This window comes from Pinus tabuliformis, chromosome 3_2 (assembly GCF_031772625.1).
Source record: "Pinus tabuliformis cultivar Carrire ecotype Pingquan chromosome 3_2, CPIR1, whole genome shotgun sequence".
Lineage (NCBI taxonomy): Eukaryota > Viridiplantae > Streptophyta > Pinopsida > Pinales > Pinaceae > Pinus > Pinus tabuliformis.
Window position 1 is genome coordinate 331,278,683 of NC_142302.1, and position 8,109 is coordinate 331,286,791.

Consider the following 8,109-nt stretch of genomic DNA (forward strand, 5'->3'; position numbering starts at 1 on the left):
TGGCCATACCGTTCACAGCCACTCACATAGATTCGACTCATGTGCAATCCGAAGTTGAAAGGGCTAACATCTTCATTGAGAGCATTCAACACATCCGCCAACAAGTTCATGATATATTGGACAGGTCCAATGCTAAGTACAAGTAGCGCCATGATCAACATCGAGTGCCGCATAAGTTCCAGGTGGGCGACAAAGTTTGGCTTCATTTGCAGAAAGAGCGCCTTGTTGGGCCCCACCACAACCTTCGCCCGCTTTGATATGAGCCATACACCATCACCAAGGCCGCTCAGCATCCCACCGTTCCTTGGTCTGCACCCAATGTTCAATGTAGATCGCCTTCGGCCATACTTCCCACCATTGTTGGACACATCTGACATTGCAGAACAACTCACACCAACATAGCTAAACCTAGACTGCATGGAACAGTCCACCACTAATCGATCATGAACACACAGGTCAAGAGCACTCGCCAGCAGAAGATCCAACTATATTGGGTTGCAAAAATCTGGCCAACTCCTTCACCAAGGCAAGTGGCACACTAGTGACCAAGTTCAGCAAAAGTTTCCCCATCTCTTGGAGGCACTCAACACAATGGGGACCATTGCTTCCTTAGGGGGGAGGAATGATCTAGGTGGACATTGGTGGCCACTTGCCTATTCCACTTGGACCCCCAACATTGTCTCATTCAATTTTTCAGTTTCCTTAATTATAGCACAGTTTACTATTTTTGGCAGTTTTTCAGGTCCTGAACTTCCAGAGCCGTTTTGAGGCCCTAAATGGCATTTTCAGGGAAAACAGAGAGACTAGAAATGTCACAAATTAACTTTCTAATTTGTTTTTAGCCTTCTCTTTGAGATCTTCGAAACGAGGTATTATGATAACGAAACAGAGATCGTATGCCAAAGTTACGATCCCGAGAAGTTGATGTACCAATTTACCCAGACGAGGCCCAAAATTTTGGCGCTTCATCTCCTAGGGTTAGTTTCTTGGATGTTTAAGGTTTTCCATTGTTTCTCAATAGTAAATAAGCCCTTGAGCCTCATTGTAACACAGTTCAGAGGCATGTAGCCGCCACATCTCTCCTCAGAGATAAGCTACCATCGCTCGAGCTATCTTATTTCCATTCTGTTTGTATGCATAGTTCAGTATTTTTCCATTAATGAAATGAAGTGTTATTCTGCCACATCTCTGTGTTTATGATTATATCCATAAGTTGTTGTATCTATATATATATATATATATATATATATATATATATATATATATATATATATATGGCACTGAGAATAGTTCCTAAATAAGGAGGAGGGGAATGTAATGCCTTTGTTCAACCCCTAGAATGTAAATAACATGTATATGTGGAACTAGGTTGGTGAGATGGAATGTATTAAATAGGTTGATGAGTCGGGGAAATATTTTGAGTGTCGTTGTGCCTAGATGCATGTGTGTAAATATGTTATGGGGGTCATTATGCCCATGCATGTGAGTGTTGCTTTTTGGGGTTGGTATGCATATGTTCACATGTTTATATTTATGTGTGTATTGAGGCTAGAAGGTGAAGTAATTAATAAATTATAATGGCTACAGACCTAAAAGATGAAACATGTATGGGGTGATGAGACTCATGGATGAGAAAAAGAGGCACATATGATTAAATAATCATAAAAAGGTACACATTCAAATAACCAAAGTCCATTAAGGCTTGGAGAAGTTCCAACTTGAAAAAGAAAAGGACATGCATATAAAAATGAGCATGTTGGCACTATGAAGGGGGGAGATGATTCATGTGGATCAATTTAGATAGACGGCCATGGAAGCATGGTGATAGTGATTAAATGAAAGCCTGTAAGGGTACCTGGAAGACCGTTGAGGGAATTGGAACTACCATAAGTTGTAGGGATTTAGAAAATTCTAGTATGTCTAACTAAGACACCTTGGAAGATTGTGGCACAACCCAAGGGACTATAGGTGCAGAGAAGCGTGTGCACTACTTGGTTGTAGTTAAAGGGGAATGCAAGCCTGTGGTTGGAATCTACCAGGTTTGGTACCTTGGATGACTATTGGTACTAGGCATGTATTAAGATGTGGGAAATATTATGTTGATGCACATGGAGTCAAAGTACCGACTTGGGGATGACCCGTTGCTGAAGAAATGAACAACATGGTCTATGGTTCGGTGGAATATTGAAGTCCTACAACTAGTTGGCCATAATCATAAAATATAAGTATTTGACTGTTAGTTTTATTTTCCACTTCAATTTTTTTATCGATTTTATGAAATGTATTATGAAGCATAACCAAGTTAATATATGTCTATGCATATGCATTTCATTTAAATATTCATATAGATATGCATTTTACCAAGTGAGAACAATTTTCTAGAAAAGGGATTTATTTTTATAAAGTTTGTAAGCATATGTTACATTACCCATGTATCTTCTCTTTGCCCTTACAAAACCTAAAAACATGTTGGGATGGGATCCCTAGGGTCAAATTTTGTCAGTAAAGTCAAGTTTTGTAATAGTTTTGTAAAAGAATGTAAAGTCTCCGCAAAATATGGAAGCAAAACACGAAGCTAAGAAATATTCAAAGGGGCATTAGTCCCTTGTATGGGTAGCTGATACGTTTTGAGACTCATCCATGGTCCGTGAGCCATGGTTTTGTAATGAAAAGGCTATATATAGTGAGTTATAGTGAGTCTAAAGAGATAAATTTTGATAGAGAATCATTGTAAGGGCAAGGTGCTAAGGCAGGAAAGATATGTTTCTTGTACTTAGGCGAAAGTGGAAGGCTCCTGCGGCTCAGTGCGCGGAGACCTTGGTAAGTCCGTAGCTGAGTGCGCAAGCCCCTGCAGCTTGGTGCGTAGGGATAAGAAGTTTGTATCTTAACGTTTACATCTTAATAAAGACTATTTTGAGCTGAATCTATGCATTTGTCCTTGCTTATTTATTTATGTTAAGTTTATATATATTCGCTCTAGGATCTATTTTATATGAATTAATTCTTTATTTCTGCGTGAAACAGATAGATTTGTAATATTTATGCATAATAAGTATAGTTAACCACCTTCGCGGAGCTCAGGAAGTTGTTAAATAAATATGTTGTAGTTAACTACTCAGAAAGGATAGATCTGCGTGAAGGAAAATCTAGGTCATAAGGGCTTCAGAATATACAGTTTAGTGCGTGAAAGTAGTGAATCTATCTTTTATTTCTCTTAAGTACAATCAAGTACCTTCACAAAGACCTAAAATTCATTTCAGTAGAGTTGCAGAAGCTGACAGTCAGATGGGATAGGTCTGCACGAAGGCAGATCTAAGTTATAAGAACCTTAGGACACCATCACACAGGCCTCTGGCTACAAAAACCTAGTCCTACCATCCCCCAATACTGCTTCGGGTGAGACTATAGCTTGCGCTACACAGGTTGTTCCCAAAAGGGCCAGCAGTTAGGGTTTTGTTGGTTGGCGTGAATAAATCTGAACCTGGGTGAAGCCCCCTTAACCCAACAAAACATCCTTCATCAAATCAAATTCTTTCATTAAATTTTAATTTGGGGAGAAGAAAAAAAGAGAAAAAAATGGGCACTAGTTTCTTAGGAGAAATTATCTCTCTAAAAAATCAAGAAGTTCGGGCCTCTGGGATTTGGAAACTTTGAATATTATCTTAGGAGCCAAACTTTGATGGTTTGTGTTGCAAGAAGGCCAGGATATATGGAAGAAAATATCGACTAGTAAATACAACAACCACATTCCTAATGAACAATGCATCTAAACAACTTCCTTTCCAACTGGCTCACTATCTAGAATTTGGCTTGTAAAGGAAAACATTTACTACAAGAAAACTATTTTTGGGAATTGAAGGATGGAAAAATGGTTTTCTTTTGCGATGATTCTTGGCATCAATCTCTCAAATTTTCTACCCAAGAATATCTTCAAGATATACACTATGCTATGTAATCTCATGGGAAAATTATTTTATATAATTACTGAGAAAGTATCTCCCCAGAGACCAATAATCACATATGGAAATATCCCTCTTCCTAGGAGATCCCCTTATCATCCCAAGCTTTTGAACAATTCAAGGAAACTTTCTACATCAAAAAATCCATTTTTCCAAATATTTGAACAAAGTTTGTTAGGGATATCAACCACAGGGTTCTTTCACCATCAAAGAATCTTACTTCCTTGCAACCAATGACCCACACACTTTGAATCAATAGGTCTAGCTTAAAATTCAACATCATAATCTTTGGACCAAACTAACTTATTTTCGGCTAGCTTCTCCTCCATAGAAAAACATTAACTTGATATAATCTTCTCTCAAGGTGTTTGTCCCTCACTCGATTTCTTATGTTGAGTCAATGAATAAATCCATCATCATATTTTCCACTCTTGTCCTATGATTTAAAATCTTTAGAAACTTTTCTTCAATATCTTTTAGAAAACATTTCTGATTGGAAACTTTCCCCCTATACTTGATAAGTAATTGGCCTCTTTCCCCATTATGCAATCTCATTCTCTATAGAGGTTGGATTCTTACACCCAAATTTATCCTTTGGATTCTTTGGAAATAACACAATAAACATATCTTCCACAACTTTCAAGACTCCAACCTCTATCTTTCGAACACCTTTCTTCGTAATCTCAAAGAAATCATCCTTATATCAAATTGGTAGGCATTGGACTGGAGTTTCCATGGCTCTGAGGCAACTATTCTCATTTCCCTCAATCTACCCTCTTCCCCTACCCAACTCCCATCTTTTCCCCCCTCATCTAATCCCTCCTCCCCCTTGGGCTGGTCTTCCCCTCCTCTTAATTTTATCAAACTAAATTTCAATGTGCCTCTAAAGGAAACCTTGGTCCTGTGGGATATGGGGGAGTATTTCGATAAAAAACAAGAGACATTATTTATCTATATTTTGGTTACATTGGCCATAATAGTAATAATGCAACAGAACTCAAAGCTTTTGAAATAGGGTTGAGAATTACCTCCATCCTTAATTTCTCTTGCCTAGTTCTTAAAGGTGACTCTGATCTTGTTATTTTATTGATAACTAAGCTCTTCTATGGATCCTCCTCTCTTAAAATCGCCAAAAGACGGAGACTTGAAAGCTCCCTAGATCTCATTGAACAACTTCTTCCTCGAATCTTTGTTGTCATTCTCTTACATATTTGTAGACAAACTAATCAATTTTTGTGTTTCACTCTCTATGTTCAACCATTCTTCTTGGCCTTCCTTCCCCCTTCTTCATTAAAATAAGAGTGCTAGGAAATAACAACTCAAGATATCAATACCTTGATGTAAATGGCAAGCAGAAAAGTAAATAGAGTTGGGCTATAATTATGTTTTCCTTTGTTAGCATAGCCTTTTCTGCTCAGAAAAACTACTATTTTTATCTCTTTTTGTTAATCTCCCTCCAATAAAGCAATAATTTCCAAAATAACAAACCCTCCGAATAAAGCAATAATTTCCAAAATGACAAACCGTATACAATAATTTTACACCTCAAACTAATATAAATGTTCTATATTATAATTCAATGACAAAAACCTGCATTTGAATTCTAATGAGCTAACGTGTTGCATAGAAAAAATCATTCGAATTCCTAAATTATAAATGTAAAGATGAGTTGGCCACAAAACTTAACTTATTAAACAAAGTCCCACATATACACGATATAAAAAGAATAATAAAAGAAACCTACCACACAAAGACTTTAGGCTAGCCAATATGTGAACGTGGTATCAATAATCAAACTACCCAACGTAAGACACTAATCTAAACATGCTCGTTTGGGAATGGCTTTCGGGGTTGAAGAGTTTAAGTTGTTTCTTTATATTAAAGTTCTCACAACCATCAACAAGTTAATAGGATTTGTTTGACTATTCTACTTTTTATTTTATTTTAATGGTATGTATTGTTTCTATTTTAATTATATAGGTTGATTTTTTTAATAATATATGAGTTTAAAAAGTAAATCTATTAAATTATTTACATGTTTTGAGTGAAAGTTATTTTTTGTGATAAAGTTATGTATAACTATAAATAAAAAGTGGAAATAGAAAAGCATTTCATTTTAGGATGTGAGGCTTTCAGAGACAATAGGGGCCGATATGTTGGTAGTTAACTCTTGGGATAATCTATTTAGCGAGGGGTTTGTCGAGAAGCTTGGAGTATTTATTGTGAGACTTCACATAAAAAGGGCTAAATACATCAAGCAGATGAAGAAGCAATATGTCCCATAGGTTATCTTTAGCCTCGTGGACATTAAAAGAATTTACTCTTGGGATAATCTATTTAGTGAGGGGTTTGTCGAGAAGCTTGGAGTATTTATTGTGAGGCTTCACATAAAAAAGGCTGAATACATCAAGCAGATGAAGAAGCAATATGTCCCATAGGTTATCTTTAGCCTCGTGGACATTAAAAGAATTTACTCTTGGGATAATCTTTTTAGCGAGGGGTTTGTCGAGAAGCTTGGAGTATTTATTGTGAGGCTTCACATAAAAAGGGTTGAATACATCAAGAAGATGAAGAAGCAATATGTCCAATAGGTTATCTTTAGCCTCGTGGACATTAAAAGAATTTTCTTTCTTACTCGTAGAATAAACTTTTGGTTGTGCTCCATTTCCAATCCATCTCCTCGTTTGAAGACAGAAATATCAACTTGCTTAAAAACAATGTTAAACCAATTTTGTTTATTACACTATTTGTATCTTATACTCGGCTATAATAATTTATTTTGATGGGAATAATTGTTTTAAAAAATGGAATTTAACCCTATACTTATTATGAGTTAACTTTATTGAAGTTGGGGACATTTTTCTTTATATGATTTTGTTTTAAAAAAATATTGAAATTGTGTCAAATTAAATATACTATAATGATAATGATTAACATGTATGGAGGGAAAAACTGGTTTATGGAACTTTTAAAAGATAAAATATTACTTAAAATTTTAGAAGATAAATGTTTTTTTTAAGATTATCATAGTTTGATGAGTTAAAATTTTAAGAAAGTTGTCAGTATGGCTTTTAATCTAAGTATGGTCTGAATGGAAAATGACATCCACACATGGTATTCATCTACCCATAGTATTCATTCACTCATGGAATTTCGCATGGTATCCATCCATGGTATTCATCCACCCACAATATTTATCCACCCATGGAATTTACCCATGATATTGTAAGTGACATCCACCCATGGTATTCATTCTGGAAAATGACATCCACACATGGTATTCATCCACCCATAGTATTCATTCACCCATTGAATTTGCCATGGTGTCCACCCACGGTATTCAGCCACCCATGGAATTTACCCATGATATTGTAAGTGACATCCACCCATGGTATTCATTCACCCATGGTATTGTAAGTGGCATCGACCCTTGGTATTCATCCTCCCATGGTATTTATCCACTAATGGAATTTACCCATGGTAGTGTAAGTGACATCTACCCATGGTATTCATTCATCCATGGTATTTACCCACCCACAGAATTTACGTGTGGTATTGTGACCAAAAGATGTTATAAGTAAACAGGAACTCAACAAATTACAAATATAACCATAAGTACAAAGATGCAGTAGAAATAACACTTCATTTCATTAATATCAAATACTGAAATATGCTTACAAACAGAATGGAAATAAGACTAGCTCACGATGGTAACTTATCTCTGAGAAGAGATGTGGTGGCTACATGCCTCTGAATTGTGTTACAATGAGGCTCGAGGGCCTATTTATTATTGAGAAGCAATGGAAAACCCCAATCATCCAAAAACCTAACCCTAGGAGATGAAACACCAAACTATGGGCCCCGTTGGGGTAAATTGGTACATCAACTTCTTGGGGTCATAACTTTGGCATACAATCTCCATTTGGCGCATATGATACCTCGAAATATCTATCTTAGGATTACAACTGCTAACGACGAATACCCAGCTGAAAGATTATATTCGCCAACGGTTATTTTTCCCAAAAAAATGTCGTTTAGGGCCTCAAAACGTATTCGGAAGTTCAAGACCCGAAAAAACTACCAAAAATAGTAAAATGTGATACAATTAAGGAAACTAAAAAACTAAAAGAAACAATGGTGGGGGTCCAAG